The sequence below is a fragment of the Oreochromis niloticus genome, linkage group LG17 (assembly GCF_001858045.2).
Source record: "Oreochromis niloticus isolate F11D_XX linkage group LG17, O_niloticus_UMD_NMBU, whole genome shotgun sequence".
NCBI classification, from domain to species: domain Eukaryota; kingdom Metazoa; phylum Chordata; class Actinopteri; order Cichliformes; family Cichlidae; genus Oreochromis; species Oreochromis niloticus.
This window is the reverse complement of record NC_031981.2, coordinates 14,249,170-14,277,032: the sequence shown is the minus strand read 5'-3', so window position 1 is coordinate 14,277,032 and position 27,863 is coordinate 14,249,170. Positions and strand designations below refer to the sequence as shown.

Genomic DNA, 27,863 nt, shown 5'->3' with positions numbered 1-27,863 from the left:
CAATTTATAATGGAACTGGTTGTGATAACAATTAACACTGTGTTCTTATATCTCTGAAGATCGATAACGATAACACATAAATTCAAGTTGAGTCAACAACTTCCCTATAGGACTTATTGTTGGTCCAACTTAGTTGAATCAACGGGGGATATTGCACTCTTACAATCTTGGGATCTAAATTATGAATGAACACATAAGTTAAGCCAGCTATTTACTTACAACCAGATGTTTGCCTCAATCATTTTGTCAAGAGGAAAAATGAAGAAATAAGTGGCCTTTGGTTAGTAAATACTTTAACCCTTAAAAAAATAAAATAAAAACAAAAGCAGCAATTTTAGGTGAGTTTAGTCCTTTATTTTTGTAGTCTTTAAATTTAACTTTGTAGGAAGAAGTCCAGAGTCTGTTCTGACTTCTTCAAGATCAAATCCATCAGTCAAGGTGAAGAAGAAGAACTTGAACCCTTGGTGAGACAGTTCCTCCCGGCATATTTCAGAGTGAATGGAGTTGGACTTCTGATCCTTCCAAGATGTAAGTCAGTATGTGAAGGCCACAAGTTGTACAAGTTTTAGGTTGTATGGAGAAATGATGATCTGAGAGAACACTAAGAATGGGGCGTTTTGGCGGGTGGATGTCTACCCAATTTTACAGAGGTGAACCATCTTAAAACAACACGCACACTTCCTGGGAGTCTGACACTCATTGTATTTGGGAAGTATACAGCAAGATACACTGTAAACACTTTTGAGCTACCAGAACAAAGTAAACCCTCTTGTACAATGTAATTAATTGATGTTTTGGTCATCTTAGAACATCACTGATGGTATTTCCATGTACATATAATGAGAGAAGTTCTCCAGCTTTTTATTGGAATGGATTTGAGTGCACAGATGTTGCTGGATGTTAGTGTGAATGGCTTTCTGTCTCTGTGTTTGCCCTGGAACCGACTGGCGACCTGTCCAGAGTGTACCCTGCCTCTCGCCCAATGGCAGTTAGGATAGGCCCCAACCCCCTGTGACCCTGCACTGGATGATCTGAGGAGGACGGATAAATAGGTATAAGTCACTGTTCTAAAAACGTCTTTTCGTTTTTTGTTTAGTTTTTTAAGTCATTACTTATTTTTCCATGATGAACTTCCAAATGTACAGTGAGGTCTGCCTGGCTGTGTATTTAACCTCAAGTACCAGGATGAGACGACATGCACATTAGAGTAGGGCTGGGCGATATGAGAAAAATCTAATATTATATTTTTCTGTTATATCACGACCAGTGTTGGTCAAGTTACTTGAAAAAAGTAATCAGTTACTAATTACTGATTACTTCCCCGAAAAAGTAATCCCGTTACTTTACTGATTACTTATTTTCAAAAGTAATTAATTACTTAGTTACTTAGTTACTTTTTAAAAACACGATTTACAACCTGAATAGGTGATAAAGCGATAGGTCTTTCAGCCCAATTCTACTTTTTCTGCATAATCCATCATACAAAATGTAATCAAATGGAAAAGTCTCTTTTTAAAACTTGTTTTATTAGTTTTAATCTTTTAACTTTATGCATCAAGCAAAAATTAAATTATATGCAACATTCTCTGACTGGAAGAAATTTGTTTAACATTTAAACCTATTTTCTGCACATTCCAGCACATAAAATAAAATATTTTTTTGTGTTTACACTCACTCTTTCAAATAGATGCAAGTAAAACACAGCAGAAAATAAATAAAATCAAAGACTAGCGGTCCTGTTGCTCTATTTTCACCTGTAAAGCAGGACTGGGGTAGGCGGAGGTTTACCCTGGTGCAGGTGTGCTGCAGCGGTCAGTGGAAGAATCCGCGAGTTTCTCTGTGAATTTCACATTACGTCGTAGTACACTCGGTGCTTGCTTGGAAGTTAAGGGGGTTTTTCGCTGTAAAAAGAAGTTTTCTTCCCACGCACAACGGACACTAATGTTTTTGTCACTTTTTATGGAATCAAACTCAAAATAAGGTCAGTACTTCCACGCTTTAAACGCTGCATGCTACACTCTGTCCCGCACTCGATATATTATGATCTGCAGACAGCTGTTGTCACGAATGTCGCACTCGCTTACGTCACTGTCATGAGACGTTTTTAGTAACGCAGTAACGCAGCGTTCCTACGTGAAAGTAACGGTAATCTAATTACCGTTTTTGCAATAGTAATCCCTTACATTACTCGTTACTTGAAAAAAGTAATCAGATTACAGTAATGCGTTACTGCCCATCTCTGATCACGACACACAATATATCATAAAATGTTTAAATAACCTCCCCCCCAAAAATGTTATTTTCAACCATATAGTGAGGCTGGACTCTAAATCTAAATTAGAGATGGACCGATCCGATATTACGTATTGGTCCGATACTGACCTAAATTACTGGATCGGATATCGGCGAGAAATAAAAAATGTAATCGATCCATTAGATATCAAAAAAACACCTCACAAAACTTGCCACACGGCCTAACTCGGCTCATAACCGTAGCACGTCGGAGCAGTATGCGTCACGTGATAGAGCGGCTGTGTGTATTTGGAGCCTCCCTACCAAACCAGCATTTCATCTCCGAGGAAGTTATCCCAGAGAGAAGTAAAGCAAGTGTGTAAGTTCATCTCTGAATGTTTGTAAAGCATTCCCCATGTTAAGCTTAACAACCGATATATGGAGCGACTGCCTCTTCTCTCTCTCTCTCCCTCTCCTTCCTGCTGCTACTTCAATCATGAAACTGCTTAATGATCAGCTGATCGGCTTTTTTGTCGCGAGTCCGTCTCTCTTCTTTGTATTTGGCCTACTTTGCACCAGAAAGAGGAAACCAGCGGCTGAACAACAGCAGCACGTTTAAACTTGATAAGCTGTTGTTAGAATGTATTTAATATTACTTTCTACACCAGGATCCTTTTCTACGCAGCTGACGGCTGGTAACTGTGCAGGGGCGGATCTAGTAAAGTTTAGCCAGGGGGGCTGATAGGGCATGAACAGGGAAAAGGGGGCACAAAGACATACTTTTCTTTCTTATTCTCATTTAAAATGTCTAGCTTTTAATAAATAATTATCTGAATCTTACACCCAAAGTTTTAATCTGATGTAAAATGTATAGAAGTCCATTACTGTATATAGTAACTGTTAAGTCTAATATACCCTAGTAAGCTAGTACTTTTTCCTTTGGGAAGGTACCATCTGTGAATTCTGCAATTCTGTTGAAGAAAGATGTTGAATCTATTTAATTATTCTTGAAAAATAATTTATTTCTGTGCATTTTTTTTTCCACCCTGCATCAAATTAAAGTTGATTACATCGATTAAGCATCATGAGGTGGAGGGTGGGGGGTGGTTCCCTATTTTTTTTTTTTGCTGGGAGTTTGCAACCCTATTAGTTAGGTTGCTTAATATTTCTGCTAAGTGCTCTTTAAAATACCAGAATAGGAAGGATGGAGCAGGTTTAAGTTTATTAGATTGATCAGTGTTGCTGAACTATGAAATATTTTGGGCGCAGTGTATATATATTTTTTATTTATTTATTTATTTAATTTAATTTATTTTTTTAAATTTATTATTTATTTTACATACAGGTATAACAGAATAGCTTTAGTGTTGTTTATTCAAACTTGAGTATGAACTTATACAAAATGCAGCAAGATATTAAAAAAAAAACAGTTTTATTGATTAAAAAACACTATATCAAATTCATATCGGTATCGGCAGATATCCAAATTTATGATATCGGTATCGGACATAAAAAAGTGGTATCGTGCCATCTCTAGTTACAAGTAACGCGTTACTGCCCATCTCTGCTTATGACCAACAATTAAAAAAAAAAAAAAAAAAAAAAAAATCCACCCCTTTCATGTTGGTGGAAGAATGTACCATGTCGACCAATCAAAAAATGATATGGCAACATGACATTTGGTTGTTTAGGAAGAGGGGGAAGTTTTAGGAGTGACGGCGAGAGAGAGAAAGAAAGACAGCAGAAAAAGAGAGAGAACGAGTTTTGAGATGTGAGAGATTTGTGACGTTTAACTACACACTCCAAACATGCTAATGTGTTGTCTTGTGTAGTTAGTGTGTAGTGTTGTGGATAGTTTTGTGTTGTGTGTCAGAACAATGAGGCAACTGCTGAATGAAAACAGGAGTGATACACCTGCTGCTGTCAGACCTGCAGGTATCAGGCTGTGATGTTCTCCTTTATAGTGGACAGAAATGATTTTGTGGCACAAATAATTTGTGTGGCATCTTATTGAATGCAGAACACCTGATTGTTATGTAAATAGTTTGAAATGGTTATACAAAAGGGTAAAAGGTAAATGGCTGCAAGTAACTTTGTTGTTTGCAAAACTTGTGCATAGGATTTTAAAATTGACAATTTATATTTGCATTTAAAGTTATGAAATATGATTCAATAAACATGTTTGTGGTTGTTACAGTAAAAAATATAATTTTTTCTACTCGGATTTTTTGAGGGTTTTTTTCGAGTTTTTTGTCTGATTTTACATCAATTGTGTTAATACAGTATGTCAAAATGAAAACATAACTGTAAATTCAGACACGTGAGGTTGCTGAAAACAATGATACCAAACAAGGCAAAGTAAATAGTTTTTAAAGGTGAAATGTAGAGGGAAAATCAAAAGTAGTTAAAAATGGCCAATTATACCCTGGACCCCATGGTTAAACTTTTTTTTAAAGTACCGCAATAGTTACTTTTCAAGTAATTAATTACTTTTAGATTCTTTTAACTCAGAAGTAACTAGGACCTATAATTAATTATTTTTTCAAAGTAACTTGCCCAACACTGCCTGCCACACAGAATTAAAAAGGGTTTGAAACTCAGCAATTCAGGCCTGCTTAAAATGAGAACAGATCATCAAATTATAAATGTATGCAAAAATGACGATTCCTCCGGAGGGATTTCAGTGCACTTTCTTTAAGTGCACCGTTTAAAAAAATAAATAAAATAAAAATGGGTCTGGAGAAAGAGAAAGCAAACCAAAACCGACGGGCAGGATCAGCTTTTATACTGAAAAATGCATTAGCCAGATAAATCACAGTAAAATGTAAAGTAAAAATGTACAGTAAAATCACATCAACAGTATTTATTTTCTGGTGAAACACGTGCCAATATGGTGTCTGGGGTCCAAGGGGATGGTTCCACCTGCTGGATATACAGAGATGTTTTTGTTAGCAGCTGCACAGTTCTTACAACACAAAAACATTTGCTGTTAGATGCTTCCTAAACACCTCATTGCAATGTTTTGCCCCTGGAATGACAGTTTCTTCCCAGTGTTCAGACTGCTGAACACTTCATAGACACCTCACCTTCACTTACCGCAGAGGTTCCCAGACATTTTTTGCTAGGCCCCTCTTTGTTTTACAAGAAAAGCTGTGCAACCCCTGTGGCACAAACACATCCTCCACAGCCATATTTTGTTTTCAAACTCCATTGCAGTTTATTCCACACCTCAAACATTTAGTAAGCAGTGAAACAAATAAAAGTAAACTGCAAAAAATTAGAGATAGCAATAAAATAAACCACTAACTCTTTTATGCTACGCCCACACCTACAGTGGTATTTTTGATAACACAGCTGTTTCTATGCGTTTGCACTTTTCGTCCACACGTAAACGGCGTTTCGAATCACCGAATACGGCGATTTTTTAAAAATTCTAATAAAGAGGGCTTTCAACAAAGCTCAAAGAGACCAAATAAAAGATAATGGATGGAGAAGACAGTTAGGAAAAACAACTCAAAATTCAGGAACAAAATTCAGGAACAAGAATTAAGGCAGCAGCAGGAGAAAAAAAAAATAAGACTAACAATTGCAGGCAGTAAAAATGTCACTAGCAAAAAGTAAAGTTTTGAAAGAACAGCGCAAACAGCTCAAAGTCCAAGAAAAAGAAAGAGAAATGAATGAGGACAAACTTCAAGCTGAGGAAAAACACAGACAGAATGTTTGTGCAGTCACAGACAATAGAAAAATTCACAATCCACTGAAAAATATCAAAAAGCAGCAGGTGTTACCAGAAATTGCTGTTAAAAAAAACTGGCAGATAACAACAAAGAAAAAGCTGCCAAACAAAGTCTCTTAGAAGAAAAAAGACAATACAAAATATTGATGACAAGGAAGTGTTTGTTTGTTAATTTATTTCGATTATGTAAACAATTTACAAAGTTCATTTAGCAAAGAAAAGAAAAAAAATGCTATACAAAATAAATCTAATACATTTCAATGTTGCTTCACCTGTTCTGATTCAGTTATATATATTGAAAAAGAGCAGGAAGAAGTACACACTTATTTAATCCCAACCCTTTGCCACAAGTTATCGGTCAATATTTAATCAGCTTCCTTACTGATATAATCTGCAGTAATAATAATGAATATATTTCTAATATAATATAAACACTAAAATGGTAAACGGTAAATGGCCTGTATTTATATAGCGCTTTACTAGTCCCTAAGGACCCCAAAGCGCTTTACATATCCAGTCATTCACCCATTCACGCACACATTCACACACTACATCATATCATTATGTTTTTGTCATTCTATAACTTCACACCAATACCTCCAGTTTTAAAAAGTTAATTGTACAATCCAATAAGCAAGAATAAAATGTACTAAACAGAGACATTCACTGAATTTCAACATTTTCCCTTTCTTTATAACTCATGAAGATCATATCTTTATAATTCTTTCAACTCCTTTATGTTTGGACATTCCTTCATCTCCATACTCAAACTTTCCACACAGAAACACAAAAAACTTTTCTGGTAGTACATACATTCACATCTTTGAATTTACAAAACCTCCTTAAATTATAACTTTCTTCTCTTAGAAAAAAAACAAAAAACAAACAACCCCCCCCCCCCCCCAAACAATACTCTGAATATTACCTGGTAGTTCTTATTTTTTGCTTTGAACAGAATTTGTGCTGTTTGGAATTCCAGTTATTGCCCCAGACCTCTGCAAAACAGCTTAAGTAAGGTGAAACCACTGAAAAGTAGAGAGTATGAAGTGATGTCCCGTCTAATACCTGCTGTGCCTTGTTTAGGATTTACAAATGTCATTGATGTGCAAGCTAAAGCAGCGGTCCCCAACCTTTTTTGCGCCACGGACCAGTTTGTCCAACAATATTTTCAGAGACCGGCCTTTAAGGTGTCGCGGATAAATACAACAAAATAAAATCAGTACCGGTACCAAAAAAAAAAAAGATTTATTCATAACACACGGGAAAAGACCCAGGGAAACAGAGTTAATGATAAAAATGATTAAAAAAGAAAAAAGAAAAACACTAAAAACCGATTAAAAACCCTGAAAACCATAAATGTCACACCCGAGCCTCAACTCTCGCAGCCCGGTACCAAACGACTCACAGACTGGCACTGGTCTGTGGCCCGGGGGTTGGGGACCGCTGAGTTAAAGAATTCTGGGCCCAAAACTGACCCTTGGGGTACACAAGAAGCTATGTCCATACATAAGGCGCAACAACTCTTTAATTTGACAAACTGCTTCCTGTCTCTTAGAACTCAGAATCCAACTTAAAACTTTGACACCATAACATCACAGTTTTCTTATTAAAATATCATGCTCTATTGTGTCAAATGCCTTTCTCAAATCTATGAATAATCCAGAAGTGGAAAATAAAAAAAGAGAAAGCTCCTCATGCAAAAACATCTTGAAATGTTAAGATCTGCTGCGAATTTGTCCACAGGTAAAAAGAAAGGCCAAGAAAAAAAACTGGAAAAACAACAGGCTGAGAAAAAAAATGGACAGAAGCTAATTTTATCTCAGCTAAATTGCACCAAAATAATGTTTTAATAGCACAGTGAAAGAGAAGAGAGGAAGCAATTAAAAACTTCAATAAAACCCCCTGTAATCAAAGAAAAACAAAACTGCTAATCAAAAGAAACAGGCAGAGACTGGAGAGGCGGTTAAAGCCTTAACAAACGATAGCCTCAAAAAGGAAAGTCTTCAACAATATATTCTGGCAGAGCTGCCAAAAATTGATTAAAAAAAAAAAAAAATCATCATAAAGTTCGGAAAGAAGAGCACTGTGAGGGCGTGGGGAAGGATCTCGTTCACTAAGGCGAAGCACACACTTGCAATGTCTGATAGAAAGTTTTCGTTTTGTTATGTTTCTGTTTTCAAGTGAACTAACTAAGTCCACATGATTACGGGCTAATGATGTTCACCTGAAAGGAATTCCCTAATTATCCACTGTTAGTGGGGTAAACCATTAGATGAGAGCCGTGGGAGCAGACTGAATCTTCAGTTTGATTTGATTTAGTTAGTTTGTATATTATTTAACTGGGGGTTGTTTTGTACTCAGGTGTGTGTGTGGGAAGGTGGGGAGAGAGGGGGTGGGGGGGTGTTAAAATAAGTGCAGTATTTTACTGTATTTGTTTATTTGTAGCTGGAGTGTGTAGGGGAAATCTCTTAAATTTTATTGGTGGTATGATTTGTGCCTATTTAAGTAGGGATTTTTGGGAGGCTGGGATTTTCTTGTTTAGATGTGCTACTGGTGAGAGTGTTGAACATTGTTTCTGTAAGAGAAATATAATAAGATCAAAAATATTGATGACGAGGAAGTGGAAAAGGGGAAAAAAAAGAAAAAGCTTCTCAAGCAAAAGCATCTTGAAATGTTAAGATCTGCTGCAGAGGATAATTTGGCATAGTTGGCCATAAAAAAGCTCAAGACAAACTGGAAAAACAACAGGCTGAGAAATTTTGTCATTGACAAAATGAATGAAAATAATTTTTTTAATTGCACAGTGAAAGAGAAGGGAGGATGCAATTAAAAACTTAAATGAAAACTTTTCTTTAGTTCAAGAAAACCAAAAAATTGCTGAACAAAAGAAACAGAGACCGAGGAGGTGGTTAAAGCCTTAAAAAACGAGAGGCTGAAAAAGGAAAGGCTTCACCGATATATATTCTGGCAGAGCTGCCAAAAATTGATAAAAATAATCATCCAGTAATTTTAAGGACAAGTCCAGGAGGGCATGGCATCCTCCTAGATGGAGAAGAATACACACAATACCCATAAAAAAAACGGAAAAAAGGCTCCCCAGCTACTCGACTGCACAGACTCGTCAAATTAAATTAAAGCAAGAGCTTGACAGTTCATCGTCAGTTATCTTCAAGCGGAGGCAAGGGAGCAAAGTAAGAAGACAAAGTACATGATAGAGCAAATGAAATTAGAAAAGGCAGCTAAACTGCAAAAAAGAAAGGAACTTGAAGCCCAGGTTTGGGAGAAGGCTGATAAGTTGCAGTTTAACAGGAATGCCTGTGTTAAAAATTTTCATAAAGTTATATATGGCGCTATGGTTTCAAATGAAAACAATAAGCTTATCGAGTTAAAAAAGAAATGGCGCAAGCGAGAAAAGAGCAAGTGAAAAAATTTAATAACAAGGTGGAAGATAGACTTGAGGAAGCACAGAAAAGGGAGCAAGTGAAAGCCCAAAAGAAAATTCTAATAAAGAGGGCTTTCAATAAGGCTCAAAGAAACCAAATAAAAGATAATTAATGGAGAAGGCAGTTAGAAAAACAACTCAAAAGTCAGGAGCAAGAATTAAGGCAGCAGCAGGAGGAAAAATATAAACAAGACTTACAATTGCAGGCAGTAAAAATGTCACTAGCAAAAAGTAAAGTCTTGAAAGAACTGCATGAACAGCTTGAAGTGCAAAAAGAAAGAAAAATGAATGAAGAGAAACTTCAAGCTGAGGAAATACACAGACAGAATGTTTGTGCAGTCACAGATAATAGAAAGATTCATGATCCACTGAAAAACATAAAAAACAGCAGATGTTATCAGAAATTGCTGTAAAAAAACAAACAAACAAAAACTGGCAGATACTAACAAAGAAAAAGCTGCCAAACAAAGTCTTTTAGAAGAAAAAAGACAAAAAGAATTTGATGACAAGGAAGTGGAAAATGAAAAAAGGAAAATTATCCTCAAGCAAAAACATCTTGAAATGTTAAAATCTGTTACAGAGGATAATTTGGCCATAGTTAAACAAAAAGCCCGAGACAAACTGGAGAAACAACAGGCTGAGAAAAAACTGACAGAAGCAAATTTTGTCATTGATAAAATGAATGAAAATAATTTTTTAATTGCACAGTGAAAGAGAAGGGAGGATGCAATTAAAAACTTAAATGAAAACTTTTCTTTAGTTCAAGAAAACCAAAAAATTGCTGAACAAGAAGAGAAACAGGCAGAGACCGAGGAGGCGGTTAAAGCCTTAAAAAAAACGAGAGGGTGAAAAGGAAAGGCTGAAAAAGGAAAGGCTTCACCGATATATATTCTGGCAGAGCTGCCAAAAATTGATAAAAATAATCATCCAGTAATTTTAAGGACAAGTCTAGGAGGGCATGGCATCCTCCTAAATGGAGAAGAATACACACAATACCCATAAAAAAAACGGAAAAACCGCTCCCCAGCTACTGAACTGCACAGACAGAGCTTGACAGTCTGGACGGTAAATTGGCAGGAATGAAAAATATTTATTTACCAAAACTCCAGGCACAGTGTACACGACCCTGTGCCGTAAAGGAGTTTGTTGGGGAAAAAGTTGTTGCCTTTCAGGATATTTACGAACTAAATTATCATCAAGAGGCTGCAAAAGAGCAAAATAAGAGGACACCATACAAATACATCGTAGATCAAATGAAATGAAAGGGCAGCTAAAATGCAAAAAAGAAATGAACTTAAAGCGTTCCAAGATGCCCAGGTCCTGGAAACTGAGCTGGAGCACAGAAAACAGGTGCTGGAGCAGGCAGAAAGGTTGCAGTTTAACAGGAATGCCTGTGTTAAAAACTTTCACAAAGCTATCTATGGCGCTATGGTTACAAATGAAAACGATAAGCTAGAGCTGGGCGATAAAACGATAACGATATGTATTGCGAAATAACTTTTTCTCGATAGAAAAATTAAACTATTGCGATAGACCTCATCTCTCTTGTCCTCTTAAAAAAAAAAAAAAAAAAAAGAACAGCCAATCCAAATTAAGTAGCACAGAGCCGAACCAATCACAGCCGCAGCGTCACGTCACATGACTTGTTACGTACAGCACAAGCGCCAAGGCGCACATGTGTATTTGTTTTTGCAGCCGGGCCGCCCAGGTAATGAAGGAAATGAGTTTGCCGACTACATGCTCAATCTCTGACTGAAAGCGCTAATTCGTCATTCGGCTTTTGTCAGACTAAAGTAACTGTTAAAACTGTTTGAAAAGCTAAGCTATACAACAAGGAGAGATTGATGCTACGTCCACACGTACCTGGGTATTTTTGAAAACGCAGATTTTTCTATGCGTTTGCACCTTTCGTCCACATGTAAACGGCGTTTTCAGTCACTGAAAACGGAGATTTCTAAAAACGCCTGCCAGGGTGGATATTTTCGAAAACTCCGTTTTTGCATTTACGTGTGGACAAGAAAAACGGAGAAAACGCAGCGTCAAAGGTGTGCGCCTTTTTTGACGTCACACTGTGCGCCACGTTATTGTTTCGGTGAAATGAATTTCTACAATACTGTTACTGTTAATTGTACTCTCTGCAGTGTTTAAATGCTTACATATACACACATAGTTACTGTCCCTCCACACATACGACTCGGTTCTGTTTCTATGCCCCATCTTTGTTTACTATTTCCTACCGAGGCTTCTAGACTTCTGATTGGCCAACATTTCTACACGGTTAGGAATATATCGCCACCTGTTGCTTTGGCATGTTCCTAGCAGCGTTTTCCTTCATTTCTGCGTTTACGTGTGGACGGGATTATTTTTTAAAACGAAAACAGAAAATCTCCGTTTTCAAAAATACCCGTGTACGTGTGGACGTAGCCTGAGAATTTCCTTTTAGTTCTCAGTTTATTTGATATTGACAAAAGTTAGTCAATTTTCTCTGTTCTTCTGTAAAACGACCTAAGATTTATTTTTAGAATTAAAATTTTGTTTCTAAGTGGAATTGACAATTTAGTAGTCTGTTTTGTTTGTTCTATTTTGAAACTTAAACGCTTTAGCAGCTGCCTTTTGTGTAGTTTACAATATTTGCCTTTATCTGAAACTGAAGTCTCGTGTTCCTTAAGTACATCTACCCTGTTGAACTTATTATGGGAAATAAATATTTTAATTAAAACAAGCTGCTAATTATTTCACATTTTCCTTGTGAGCAACGGCACATTTAAATCTTACAAATATAGTTATTTGGCTTATATCGTGATATATATCGTTATCGCCTGAAATGAAAAAAACATATCGTGATATGAAAAAATCTTATATCGCCCAGCTCTACGATAAGCTTATTCAGGTAAAAAAATGAAATAGCGCAAGCAAGAAAAGAGCAAGAGAAAGCCCATGAGAAAATTCTAATAAAGAGGGCTTTTGTTACGGTCGCTGACCTCTCTCTAGTGGCTCTCCCTATGTGAGAGAGCCTTTTTCTCCCTTTCCTGTGTTCCAGGTCTGCCTCATGAGCCACAGCTGAGGTGTGTTGCAGCTCGTCAGCCACCGCATACAGACTGCCATCTCAAACCGCCACGCCCCTTCTACTTCCCCCATTTGCCAGAACTGTGAGCTATAGTGGTTTGAGCAGCAGGCTGTGTGTGTGAATTTCAACTCTGTGTAACTTTGGCTTTCTTTCTTTATTGTGAGTAAAGGTGTGCCTTTACAGTGTTAATGGTTAATCATAGTGGAAGCAGGTAGGGGTTCTCTGCCATTTTTGTTTCAATTGTTTTCTGGCTAGATAGGGAGCTCAGCCACTGTATTTTGTTTTTGGCTAGAGAGTTCTTGGTTTGTTTTTCAGTTAGAAAGGGGGTGTTCTGTTTTTTGTTTTGGCCTTGGAGACCCTGAAGAAAAGAGCTTCCCTGTGTTTATTTTTACTTTAGTAGTTTCGTGTTTTAAATCATGTTTTAACGACATCTACTTTGAGGCAGTTTCTTTTCTTTTTCACTTTGTGTTACCTCCCATCCCAGACAACACTTTGTTTTTAAGTGGGGCGTAACAGCTTTCAAAAAGGCTTTTTAAAACAACAAAAAAAAAGTACTGATGACAAGAAGGCAGAAGATGAAAAAGAGGAAGCTCCTTCAGCAAAAACACTTTGAAATGTTAAGATCTACCATGGTGAATAATTTATCCACAATTTAAAAAGAGCAAGAAAACAACAGGCTCACAAAAAATGGCAATTTTATGTCAGATAAATCGCACCAAAATAGTGTGTTAATGGCACGAGGGAAAAAAGAAGAGAGGAAGCAATTAAAACTGAATGAAAACCTTTCTTTGATAGAAGGAAAAACTAAAATCTGTGACTCAAAACAAAGAGGCAGAGACTGATGAGGAGGTTAAAGCATCGACCAACGACAGGTGAAAAGAGTGGCTTCAACAGTATATCATTGGAGAGCTGAGAAAAACTGATTTTAAAAAAGATCATCCCTCTTGACCCAAAAGATGTAATTGATCCAGTAGACCAAATAAATATACCCAAATAATCATAACTAAGGCATGGAATTTTTTTTAGTTTTAGTTTGCTGAATATCATTATAGCAGACTAAATCTAAAGTTAATTCAGTTCAGTAAAATATAACGTCTAAAAGGTTGTTTTGTATGAGAGCTGTTTTTCTATTTAGAATTTTGACTCTTGGTTTTGTTCATTTATTTATTTCAAATGAGATGTGTTGGACTGTTAGTGATTTGAAAATGTCTCTTAGGGGAAGACATGTATATCGAAATAATGTAGAAAGACAAGCTTTGGCCACCCATGTTCACAAAAGTAGGGATGTACCAACTTTAAAATCCTCACCGAATTATGTTGAAAATTTGGCTCATATTTTTCGTTTTTTAGTTGCTTATTATGTTGAGAATATTAGATCAAAATTTAGTGGCAGAAAAAAGTTTTTAATGTAAAACACAAACTGAAAAATTTGGCAGTGTCAAATTGATATGACACAAGTTCAATATTGGGAACTGACAAATATTTATATTTATGGATACATTATTAATCAACAGGACCAACATTCAGCAGATATTTTGTGGCGCATCCCTACTTAAAAAAACAAAAATCAATGGAGGTTGTGATGGCTGCATGCAACCACACAATTGAGATACTTAGGTAATATTCATTTGGTCTTTTGTCTTATGTTTACGTTATGCTCTAAAGCTTCTGTGATCATAAGTTAACTAATTTGATATTTTGAGTTTACCTGTAATGCACCACCCAAATGGTGGCATAGACTCTGCTTTGCATTGTTTGTTATTTTATATAGGTATATGTTATATTGATTATATTTCTGCTCTTTCTGAGTTACCTGACCTCCGCTCCAGTCCTTCCTGGTTTGGCTGAAAGAGGAGGCTGAGGGTGGAGCTGGTTTAAATGCAGAAGCCAATAAAGTGGACTGGACCATCTATTGTGATCATGCAGGGGGAATGGGGTTCTTCTTGAATGATGGTTAGCTGTTATCTCTTTAGTTTTCACCTTTGGTGTATATAATGGTTTATTCATTTGCTATATAACTGGAGCTGTTTCTCATTTGGGCAGGTCAGTTTGTTGAGTTATGTTTTTGTTAAGTGACTTTTGAGTAACGTTCTGTTAAGTTAACCTCTTTTATGGGCCCACTTGGTTCTTAAAAAGTTTATTTTTGTTATTTTGAATTTTTGTAATCATCTTGTCCTTTTTGGGGTATAATAAAACCCATTTTTTTGAAGATTACATTTGTGCCTGTGTGTTCCTGGCTGCTTGGATCATGACAGAGGTATTGGCGTCAACATTTCCAAAATCGACAAAAAGAAAGATCCCAGCTGAGTCCATCTACTACACTTTTGAAGGGAGTGCATCAGATCCAGGGTCATGATCAGACATAAGCATATAATCAGTAATATCAAAAAGAAAGGGGGGGGAAAAAGTTGAGCAATAACATAGCCAAACTTAAATGTAAAGGTTTTAAGGCTTAAATGTTATATGGGCTGATTTACAGAAGCTTTTGATCTGTCAACACAGTTTTATATGTGCACACATTTAACTACAACTGCTCTTTATTTACCATTTTTATTGACAACAAACATTTTTTTTTTAAGTTTTGTTCTGTAATTTCATAAATGCAACAAAACCTCAATGAAAACCTCTCTGCCTCAACCTCAAAGAACTCTAAGGCAGTCTCAACATGTGTTTATACACCGCTGCATTAATTGATTAATTATTATTATTTTCCTGCTTTCTTCCACAGGGTGTCTTTTCTCCTATTTCCCATTACCCCAATTGGTCATGGCAGGTGGCTGCCCGTCCATGAGCATGGCTGTGCCAGAGGTTTCTTTAACCGATGTTAAAAGGGAGTTTTTCGTCCCCACTGTTGCCAAAGCATTTGCTTATAGAGGTTCATATGACTGTTGGAGTTTTCTCTGTTTTCTTTGTAGTATTGTATATAAAACGCCTTGAGGCAACTGCTGTTCTGATTTGGCCCTATAAAAATAAAACTGAATTGAATTAAATGTTTTTAATGTCATGGCATAGTCACACTCAACCTATAAAACTCATATGAAATCTCTAACTTGTCAGGAAGGTAAACAGATTTCATGGAAACAACTGTTTTCTAGCATTTACATACATGCACTCCCCATTAATAATTTGTCGATAGGTAATACAGAGCAGATTATGTCAACTTCAGGCTTAAATATGTTTTGATCAAAACAGAAATGTATACATAACATTTGCAACACACCTTTTTTTCCATATAGGATCCAGCTTTGGGGATCAAAACTTCATCTTAAGATTGTATTTTTACTTTACTCAGCATCTACTAATGTAAGTGAAGGTTCTGAGATTGTCTGAATTCAACCTTGCCCGTTGAGTGAACTCTAACGTGCATGTCATCCCGTCCTGGTACTTGAGGTTAAATACGCAGCAAGGCAGATATCACCTTGCATATGGAAAGTTTATCATGGAAAAATAAGTAATGATTTAAAAAACAACAACACTACAATGTGTGTACTTTATAAACTATGAGTAAGTGAACTACTTTTCTTTCACAAGTGTAAAAAGAGGTTTTTAGAACAATGACTTGTACCTATTTATCCATCCTCTTCAGACCATCCAGTGTAGATTCACAGGGGGCTGGGGCCTATCCTAATTGCCATCGGGCGAGAGGCAGGGTACACTCTGGACAGGTCACCAGTCAGTTTCAGGGCAAACACAGAGACAGACAGCAATTCACACTAACATCCAGCAACATCTGTACACTCAGATCCATTCCAATAAAAAGCTGGAGAACTTCTCTCATTATATGTACATGGAAATACCATCAGTGATGTTCTAAGATGACCAAAACATCAATTAATTACATCGTACAAGAGGGTTTACTTTGTTCTGGTAGCTCAAAAGTGTTTACAGTGTATCTTGGTGTATACTTCCCAAATACAATGAGTGTCAGACTCCCAGGAAGTGTGCGTGTTGTTTTAAGATCTGCTGCTAAGGTTCACCTCGGTTAAATCAGGTAGACTGCCACCCGCCAAAACGCCCCATTCTTAGTGTTCTCTCAGACGCCTGATGATTGATCATGACTAGTGCATTTCTCCATACAACCAAAAACGTATAGGACTTGTGGCCTTCACATACTGACATCTTGGAAGGATCAGAAGTCCAACTCCATTCACTCTGAAATATGCCGGGAGGAACTGTCTCACCAAGGGCATCATTCTAGACAAATGGTGATGAAACTCATTACTGACATCTGATTACTGACCACCTGAAAATTAAGCGTTTGGATCCCACTCACCTAAAGGTTGTTGACACTGGAATAGTTGTTCGCTCATGAGTCTTGCTGATATTTTCTTACTGAAAATATAGCTCTGAGCAAAGGAGAATAAGTTGAATATAGTCAGTGGCTGTCCACTGCTGTCTTTTGCAAAGCTATGAGATCACAACAAGGTGACTGGTCACTTTCAATGACAGTCCTGGAACAACATTAATTATGATGTTAATCAAATTCGAATAATTAGTCAGTTACTCGATCTGTTTGGTTCTCAGCTCATAAATTCAGAATGTTTCTCCAAGTCCAGCAAACTCTTCTGCCTTAAAGGTGTACCTCTATTTATCTGGATATTCAGTGCTAACAGGCCAAATATCACACCAAAATCTGAAGCAGTCACCCAGACCCTCAGACATCTGCACTCTCCAAACAGCAAAAACTTGGAATGATCCAGTGACTGTCTGCTCCTTCAGCATCTTCATCTTCTCGCTGATACAGGATTTCACAGAAGCACTCACTTCTATGAAGACAACAATGGAAAGTTTGTAAATTACAGTGAGACACACATTTAAAACAATATCTCAGAGAATATTATGGAACCACAAGCTAAACATAATAATACAGCAAAAGCAAAATGATCAGAAAAAATACCACTATCAGGCAGTAAAGGGTTAAATGCTGATCACATTTTGAGTTTTAAAGCGGATTGGGTAAAAAGTATGTGGCTATTATCCAGAAATTAGCTCACCTGCTGTGTCTTCATGATCAGCATAGTTTAATCATGATTAACCCTTTAGTATTTCAGATGAGAGTGAGAACACAAAATATAACACAAAAACCTTAAAGCTTAAAAATAATGTAGTAAAAGCATGGTCTTTATTACTGTGTTTCTTCTTTAATAAAATACTGAACTCTTTATTACCATTCAGATGACACAGGGGTCTAGACTAACATTTTGCAACGGTTGCACTGGTGCACAAGTTATGTGCAGTAGTACAAAAGTTAGGTCCACTCCAAATTTTCAATCACATTGCTGAACATCTGAACAGCTTGATATCTTATGGACTATCCTCCATTGCAGTCAGATGATCCTCAGTAGGGATGGGTATCGTTTAGGTTTTATCCGATACCAGTACCAAACCGGTACTTTTGAAACGGTGCCGGTGCTTAAACGGTGCTCGAACCGGTGCTTAAAGAATGAAGAACACACACTTTGTCCAAAAACCTCTCATGTTCAGCTGTTTTTTTGTAAAAAGATAACAATGTTAGCCTTTTCTGCAGCTATAGGGCATATATGGTATCACTCTTGTCTGGAAGCAGTGCTTAAACAATGGAAAAACACAAACTTTGTCCAAAAACCTCTCATGTTTAGCTGTTTTCCACTTTTTCTTTGGTCATTTTAGCCTTTTTGACCAGGGTGAAGGGAGTATCTGCCATCAAACAAGAAGACAGCCGCATGTAACTACGACAGTGTTTGCTAGTTCACCTTACGTGCATTAATTTAATAACATGGTTAGCGTACTCAACGTAATTATGAATTAATAATTCACGTCGGCAGTAATGACACCCGGTTACGCCAATCGGAGGTCACTAAAATCAATATTGAATCGGTGTGTAACTTTGCAAAAACAATGTCGGACTCTGTAGTTTTCTCTGGTCCCCTCCCCAATCAGACCAGGAGTGACATGTTTAGCCGCATGTTCTCCTTAAATTGCTGGCTGTCTGAGTGGTGTCCCAGAAACGATGTGGGCTTCATAGATAATTGGCAAACCTTCTGGAGGAAACCTGGTCTTGTTAGGAGAGACGGCATCCATCCCACTTTGGATGGAGCAGCTCTCATTTCTAGAAATATGGACAAATTCATTAAACCCCCCAAAATATGACTATCCAGAGTTGGGACCAGGAAGCAGAGTTGCAGTCTTACACGCCTCTCTGCAGCTTCTCTCCTCCTGCTACCCCCCCAAAAACCCATCTCCATTGAGACTGTGTCAGCTCCCAAAAAGACAAAAAACAAACTAAAAACCAGCAATAAACAACTTAAACATAAAAAATCACAAAGAAAGAACAATACAGTATCCACATCTGAACCAAAGAGTAAAACAGTGAAATGTGGATTATTAAATATTAGGTCTCTCTCCTCCAAGTCTCTGTTAGTACATGACTTAATAATTGATCAACAAATCGATTTACTCTGCCTTACAGAAACCTGGTTGCAGCAGGATGAGTATGTTAGTTTAAATGAATCAACACCCCCGAGTCATTCTAACTACCAGAAATCTCGAAGCACAGGCCGAGGGGGCGGTGTGGCAGCAATTTTTCACACCAGCCTATTAATTAACGAAAGACCAAGACAGACTTTTAATTCATTTGAAAGCCTGATTCTTAGCCTCGTCCACCCCAGCTGTAAAACTCAGAAACCAGTCTTACTTGTTATCATCTATCGTCCACCTGGGCCTTACACAGAGTTTCTCTCTGATTTCTCAGACTTTTTATCTGATTTAGTGCTCAGCTCAGATAAAATAATTATTGTGGGTGATTTTAACATCCATGTAGATGCTAAAAATGACAGCCTCAACATCGCATTTAATCTGTTACTAGACTCAATTGGCTTCTCTCAAAATGTAAAAGAACCCACCCACCACTTTAATCACACTCTAGATCTTGTTTTAACGTATGGCATAGAAACTGAATATTTAACAGTGTTTCCTGAAAACCCTCTGCTGTCTGATCATTTCCTGATAACATTTACATTTACAATAATTGATTACACAGCAGTGGAGAGTAGACTTTATCAAAGTAGATGTCTTTCTGAAAGTGCTGTAACTAAGTTTAAGAATATAATCCACCCACTGTTATCATCTTCAATGCCCTGTACCAACATAGAGCAGAGCAGCTATCTGAACGCTACTCCAACAGAGGTCGATTATCTTGTTAATAATTTTACCTCCTCACTACGTACGACTCTGGATACTGTAGCTCCTGTGAAAACTAAGGCCTCAAATCCAAAGTCCCTGACTCCGTGGTATAATTCTCAAACACGTAGCCTAAAGCAGATAACTCGTAAGCTGGAGAGGAAATGGCGTGTCACAAATTTAGAGGATCATCATTTAGCCTGGAGAAATAGTTTGCTGCTTTATAAGAAAGCCCTCCGCAAAGCCAGAACATCTTACTATTCGTCACTGATTGAAGAAAATAAGAACAACCCCAGGTTTCTCTTCAGCACTGTAGCCAGGCTGACAAAAAGTCAGAGCTCTACTGAGCCAACCATCCCTTTAACGTTAACTAGTAATGACTTCATGAACTTCTTCACAAATAAAATTTTTATCATTAGAGAAAAAATTACCAATAATCATCCCACAGATGTAATATTATCTACAGCTACTCTTAGTACCATCGATGTTAAGTTAGACTCTTTTTCTCCAATTGATCTTTCTGAGTTAACTTCAATAATTAATTCCTCCAAACCATCAACGTGTCTTTTAGACCCCATTCCTACAAAACTGCTCAAAGAAGTCCTGCCATTAATTAATTCTTCGATCTTAAATATGATCAACCTATCTCTAATAATCGGCTATGTACCACAGGCCTTCAAGCTGGCTGTAGTTAAACCTTTACTTAAAAAGCCATCTCTAGACCCAGCTGTCTTAGCTAATTATAGGCCAATCTCCAACCTTCCTTTCATATCAAAAATCCTTGAAAGAGTAGTTGTCAAACAGCTAACAGATCATCTGCAGAGGAATGGCTTATTTGAAGAGTTTCAGTCAGGTTTCAGAGCTCATCACAGCACAGAAACAGCTTTAGTGAAGGTTACAAATGATCTTCTTATGGCCTCTGACAGTGGACTCATCTCTGTGCTTGTCCTGCTAGACCTCAGTGCTGCGTTCGATACTGTTGACCATAATATCCTATTAGAGCGATTAGAACATGCTGTAGGTATTACAGGTACTGCACTGCAGTGGTTTGTATCATATCTATCTAATAGACTCCAGTTTGTACATGTAAATGGAGAGTCCTCTTCAGACACTAAGGTCAATTATGGTGTTCCACAGGGTTCAGTGCTAGGACCAATTCTATTTACATTATACATGCTTCCCCTAGGCAACATCATTAGAAGACATAGCATAAATTTTCACTGCTATGCAGATGACACGCAGCTCTATCTATCCATGAAGCCAGGTAACACACACCAATTAGTTAAACTGCAGGAATGTCTTAAAGACATAAAGACCTGGATGGCCGCTAACTTTCTGCTTCTTAATTCAGATAAAACTGAGGTTATTGTACTCGGCCCTGAAAATCTTAGAAATATGGTATCTAAGCAGATTCTTACTCTGGATGGCATTACCTTGGCCTCCAGTAACACTGTGAGAAACCTTGGAGTCATTTTTGACCAGGACATGTCCTTCAATGCACATATTAAACAAATATGTAAGACTGCTTTCTTCCATTTGCGCAACATCTCTAAAATTAGAAATATCCTGTCTCAGAGTGATGCTGAAAAACTAGTTCATGCATTTATTACTTCCAGGCTGGACTACTGTAATTCACTATTATCAGGAAGTCCTAAAAACTCGCTGAGAAGCCTTCAGCTAATCCAAAATGCTGCAGCAAGAGTACTGACAGGGACTAGAAAGAGAGAGCATATTTCTCCTGTTTTGGCTTCCCTTCATTGGCTTCCTGTTAAATCCAGAATTGATTTCAAAATCCTGCTCCTCACATACAAGGTCTTAAATAATCAGGCCCCATCTTATCTTAATGACCTTGTAGTACCATATCACCCTATTAGAGCACTTCGCTCTTGCACTGCAGGCCTACTTGTTGTTCCTAGAGTATTTAAAAGTAGAATGGGAGGCAGAGCCTTCAGTTTTCAGGCCCCTCTTCTGTGGAACCAACTTCCAGTTTGGATTCGGGAGACAGACACTATCTCTACTTTCAAGATTAGGATTAAAACTTTCCTTTTTGCTAAAGCATATAGTTAGGGCTGGACCAGGTGACCCTGAATCCTCCCTTAGTTATGCTGCAATAGACGTAGGCTGCCGGGGATTCCCATGATGCATTGAGTTTTTCCCTTCCAGTCACCTTTCTCACTCACTATGTGCTAATAGACCTCTCTGCATCGAATCATATCTGTTATTAATCTCTGTCTCTCTTCCACAGCATGTCTTTCATCCTGTTTTCCTTCTTTCACCCCAACCGGTCGCAGCAGATGGCCGCCCCTCCCTGAGCCTGGTTCTGCCGGAGGTTTCTTCCTGTTAAAAGGGAGTTTTTCCTTCCCACTGTCGCCAAAGTGCTTGCTCATAGGGGGTCATATGATTGTTGGGTTTTTCTCTGTATTTATTATTGTGCTATCTACTGTACAATATAAAGCGCCTTGAGGCGACTTTTGTTGTGATTTGGCGCTATATAAATAAAATTGAATTGAATTGAATTGAAATTACACATGAACAACATTAAGCTACTCACGCAGAGAAGAACGGCTGCTGCTGCCATCATCATCCGTCATCATTCTGCTACACTGGCAGGGCTAGGGGCCAGGACTCTACTCTTCGGGTTTTTGGGAGATGTTGCTAACTCCGGGTCCGATAACAGGCACCATACCCGCAGTAGATGTGCACGGCGTGAGGTCTCGCAGCAAGCTATCAAATACGGTGCATTTCTCGGCTTTTAAAAAAACGCTATGCGTCGCCAGGTGTTTCATCAGATTCGAGGAGTTACCTCCTTTGCACAGTATCAGCTTAAAGCACTTGTTGCAGGCTGCTGAGTTTGCATCTTTTGCTGTGAAGTACAGCCAGACTTTTGACCGTTTCGCCTTGGGCATTTTTAATCTGTAGCTCTGCTCTAAAAGAACATACGTACCTGGGCCCACCTACTACGCTTGCAAAGGTAAAATGATTGGCTAGAATCCAAAGTGTATGACATCTCAGTTAGGGCTGCCACGATTAGTCGACTAGTCACGATTACGTCGACTATTAAAATCGTCGACGACTAATTTAATAGTCGACGCGTCGTTTGAAGCTTTGTAAGATCCCAAAAGACGCAGGAATAAGTAGTAGTATTTAAGAGTGTAATAACGGACTGAAACAGAAGATGGCAGCACTGCATGTACAAGGATGCCAGCTGCCGTTAAACCCCGAAGAAGAAGAAACTGTGTTCCAGAATTCATAGCGCGGCCCAGCGCAGTTGTCAACAATGGCGGCAGCTAGTTAGTTTTAATATTACAATTATTATTCTTTCTGGGTCACAAAATAAACGTTTAACATATTTTCAGGTGTACATTTTACGTCCAATGGATGCATGATCTGATTAGTCGACTAATCGCAAAAATAATCGGTGACTAGTCGACTATCAAAATAATCGTTTGTGGCAGCCCTAATCTCAGTAAAAAAAAAAGCACCGAAATAAATCACCGAAATAAAGCACCGAAATGTGCGCTGCTTTTCGGTCTGGTTACTACAGTTCGATACCGGTACCCATCCCTAATCCTCAGATAGCCAACTCTTGTAATTTGGCTTTTATTTTTTCCCCTCTTTCTTTTTTTTCTTTCAACGTGTCTGTAATGACATCTATAAACTGGGCGCACGCGACATCATAGTGTATGTGTGCGACTGTAGAGCCCTGCGACACAACACGCTGACAGTTAAAAATGTTAAGCTGACTGAACTCTGTTTTACTTTGTTAAAACTAACTTATATGTTGTCTAAAAGTAATAATACACTGGGTGATACAATACTGTTAGTACCTGGTTAATTAGCTCAATAAGCTTGGCATGAGCATTGGCTAACATATACAAGCTATGAAGAACTAATTTTATACCAGCTTCTCTATACTAATCCACAACTTGTGTAATGTGACTTAAAGCAGATTAGAGTAAAAACAAAAGCCAGTCATATTTTTCTATTACCAAGCCTCTACTAGGTATGCTACTGTTGCTTAACTGACAGACGATCTAGAATTTTCGATAAATGTGAGTGAGTCGGTGGGTGAGGGGCACTGTCGTTGGACAGAAATCATGGTAGAGGCGGGAAAATCAAAGCCTAGCTTTGAAGACTTGTTCAGTTTATAAATGAACGAAAGTAGAACTAACTACACTGTGCGATTTTTCAAGTCGCGTTATTCAGCTTCTGCTCAAACTGTACGATTGACTCGCAGGGGTTAGAAGTTCATCGGTCACGATGCAGGGTCTCACACTATACGGCCCGATGCTCTGATGTGACCTGAGTGCTTACAGTGTGCGTCCATAAAATGAAGGTTATAACAGAAAATCTGTCGCTCGCTCTCCCTCTCTGTCTTTCACTCACACAGACACGCACACCATCAACTTTGCTAAATTGCTAATGAAAAACATTGATCAGGCAGCTGTGATTGAGCAGCAGTGTAGATCCAACTATTTTCACGGTTGTTGTGGTCGTGATAATTTTGTGAGGCCACATCGAAAAGGCTCGGATGAGCTTTCCAAAGTTCTACAAGTGCCTCCATCGCTTGTGTCCAGATCACACGCTGCACTGCAGTGGCGTGTCTAGAAAATTTTTGTTGGGGGGGCCAGGTAGGGGCACAGATTTGGAGAAGGGTGGCAGATGTAATTGGCAGATAATGTTAAAAAAAAATTCTACCAATCGTTAACCATAATTTAATAACCCTATAAACCTAATAACCAAATGCGCTTTTGACTCTTACTAGAATGAGATTTTAACCACTACGGTGCAAAGTTTTTAGATACTGCGTTGATAAAGTACAAGAGATACAATCAGTGCTTTGTCCGTGTTTACTCAGCATTCAAGGACAGCAGTATTTGCATAGTATTTTTACTGACATATAGTGCACATATGTTTTGGGCAAAAACATTTTTGAATATTAAAATACGAACATTTTTAACATATAATTGGCAAATTAGCCAATACAAAACTTTATCTGCCAATTTAAAAAAAGAAGATAATCTCACAAACTGGTGTTTGATTTTGAAACAGGAAAAAAGTGGGGAAACAACTGAAAAGACTAACATTTGAATAAAACCTGAAAGCAAGTAAATACTTTCTATGCTGCCTTATGGTAAACTTTGGTAATATTGATGTATAAAGAACAACACTGGCTGATGATGAAATACAGTCAGCTGGCATGGTGACACTGCCAGTATTAACCTGCAGGGCTGGACTGGGACAAAAAAATTGGGCATTTTGACTAAAAACCGGCCCACCAGGTATTAAAGCCATAAAGCCTTTGAATGAAAACGCTGTTGTGACAGTGATGTACACTGTCTTGTTGGTATATGTATGATTTCTATACATTTTACGTCAGATAAAAACGTTGTTCGCAAGATTCAGATAATTATTTAATAACAGCTAGACATTTTAAATGAGAATAAGAAAGAAAAGTATTTCTTTGTGCCCCCCTTTCCCTGTTAATGCCCTACCTGGCCCCCTGGCATAAGTTTGCTAGACCCACCCTGGCACAGTTACCAGCTGTCAGCTACTTAGAAAAGGATCCTGGTGTTATTTGTCTCTCAGAAACAGTTCAAAACTTCCCTTCAACTCATTCATGTCACCTAAAAGGTAAACCTGTTTCTCCATCACCTGTTCAGCTCTGATGATCCAGTAAGGACATCTCCTGGTTTCATCTTCATGTTTCCCTCTCACCACATATCCAAACCGACATCATGACCAGCAGCTTTACAGCTGTGGCTCCAGCAAACATCAGCTGATACTAGAAATTAATATTAAATAAATTCTAACAGCTGATCAAGCTGTTTAGCAAAACATCCGCTGGTTTCCTCTTTCTGGCGCAAAGTGGGCGATAAATAAACAAGAGAGAAAAGCCGATCAGCTGATCATTGATCAATTTCATGATTGAAGTAGGAACAGGAGAGGGGGGGGGAGAGAATGAGAGAAGAAAAGGCAGCTGTGCAGTGTAAGGACAGATTAACTCCAGCTTTGTGTCTTTTTTTCATTATATCTAAAGTACGGGACAAACAGTGTCTCTTCTCAGCTCAATACGAAATGTGTAATATTTTCTCTGAATGAGGGACCATTCCCTTTTTTAAGGAGCCATTGGCAACTCTACTAACTAACCTTATGAATAAAATGAAGTTCACTATCAGTAACATCATAGCACCCACCCAGCTGTGTAGAAACTCCGTCATGCTAGCTAGCACGCAGTACGAGTTATTGTAACTGACTGTAAAAAGTCAGCACAACGAAAATAAACTCCACCTAAACTTGGTTTATATCTGACCCAGATAGACTGCAGGTCATAACTTCTTACCTGAAATTCAGTTCACCTGACACTCGGACCGGCGGCTGCCTCGGGTCTCTGCTCCTGCCTCCCCTTCCCTCATCCACCTGCTGGCCTCTGTGGAAGCTCCGCCACAGCCACCACCAAACAACTGAGTTATTTTTACACATCAGCCAGCATCTGGCCAATCCACCACCTCTCATTGTTCATGCCATTACAAAAAAAAGAAATAAATAAGTCATCCGCCCACCGGGCAAATGCCCGGTATGCCCGATGGCCAGTCCAGCTATGTTAACCTGTTAATCTTTCACCAAAAAATTGTTTTCTGCGGTGCCGTCTTTCGTGATTGGCTCTCCTACCTTTGCTAATGCCGGGCTCACACTGTGCGATTATTTCAGTCGCGTGATTCAGCTCCTGCTCAAACTGTACGATTGACTCGCAGGGGTTAGAAGTTCATAGGTCACGATGCAGGGTCTCACACTATACGGCCCGATGCTCTGATGCGACCTGAGTGCTCAAACTGTGCGTTCATAAAATGAAGGTTATAACAGAAATTCTGCCGCTCGCTCTCCCTCTCTGTCTTTCACTCACACAGACAAGCACACCACCACCATCAACTTTATGAAAAACATTGATCAGGCAGCTGTGATTGAGCAGCAGTGTAGATCCAACTATTTTCACGGTTGTTGTGGTCGTGATAATTTTGTGAGGCCACATCGAAAAGGCTCGGGTGAGCTTTCCAAAGTTCTACAAGTTGTGCCTCCATCGCTTGTGTCCAGATCACACGCTGCACTGCCGTGCTGCGCCGTCTTTTTCGCTGACATTTGTGTTTGCGCGTGCGCAGTGTGAGAAGCTGCAGTGACACCCTCACGACGGTCGCGAGGATTTCAAACAGGTTTGAAATCCTCCCGACCAAGCGATTGATGATCGGGAGCTGGTCGTGAGGTGTTAATCGCTTCTCGTTACCCCACGTACACTACACGATGCACGACGCACGATGAAGGACAAACTCGGGCCGATTGCCAAAACGGTCGCACGACTCAAAAATCGGCTCAAAATGGGTCAAAAATCGCACAGTGTGAGCCCGGCATAACATGACGCTCATAGTGCAGAAGCCGATGCTGCATTCACTTACACTCGGATATCTGAGCTTCACTGTGAAAACATAATCATACATTTGATATTTCATTGCATTTTATTGTTTTAGCTTCGGGGTGGCACCTGGGGTGGACAGTCTGGTTGGGGGGGTGGCCTGTGGCCACCCCGCTGGACACACCACAGCTGCACTGCCGTGCTACTCCGTCTTTTTCACCGACGTTTATGTGTTTGCGCGTGCGCAGTGTGAGCGGCTGCGGTGACACCCTCCCGACCAAGGGATTGATGATCGGGAGCTGGTCGTGAGGTGTTAATCGCTTCTCGTTACCCCATGTATACTACACGATGCACGACGCACGATGAAGGCCAAACTCGGGCCGATCACCAAAACGGTCGCACGACTCAAAAAGGGCCAAAAATCGCACAGTGTAAGCCCAGCATAAGCCAAGCTCACTACCATATATACGTGTACTAAAGAGCACAACAGCATCACTTATATACTGTAGCTTAAGCAAATTCAAGCTTACATATTCAAACTTAACTGTTTCCCCTTACAAAGTACACGTCACTCACCTGCTGCCTCTGATTTTCCACCATTTGTCGTTGTGAAGATTGGATTACCTCAGAAAGGAGAGGGCTTGCAGTGCTGTTGCGGGGCAAAGTGCAAAGGTCAAAGTTAAGATGAAAAAATATTTCATAAAAACGAACGATGACTGATGTTTATTCAGAATCCGTAATAATAATGATAATAATAATAATAATAATAATAATAATAATAATGAAAATAAAACAGATAAATAAATAATATTGATCTCCCCGT

The 27,863-nt window shown here is 38.6% G+C and overlaps 1 long non-coding RNA gene across 10 annotated transcripts; it reads right to left on the bottom strand.

The window, feature by feature from the left end:
- Window positions 1-4,727: 4,727 nt before the first annotated feature.
- On the bottom strand, window positions 4,728-27,697 carry LOC102075695 (uncharacterized). Of its 10 annotated transcripts, XR_003214681.1 has the most exons (4): window positions 27,617-27,697; window positions 16,455-17,243; window positions 16,043-16,134; window positions 4,728-5,157 (listed from the first exon to the last, which is right to left on the bottom strand). It is a non-coding gene; the product is annotated as an uncharacterized LOC102075695 (long non-coding RNA). The 10 variants fall into 10 exon arrangements; XR_003214676.1 differs by having other exon boundaries at window positions 16,043-17,243; XR_003214677.1 differs by lacking the exon at window positions 4,728-5,157 and adding an exon at window positions 15,458-15,895 and having other exon boundaries at window positions 16,043-17,243.
- Window positions 27,698-27,863: the final 166 nt, after the last annotated feature.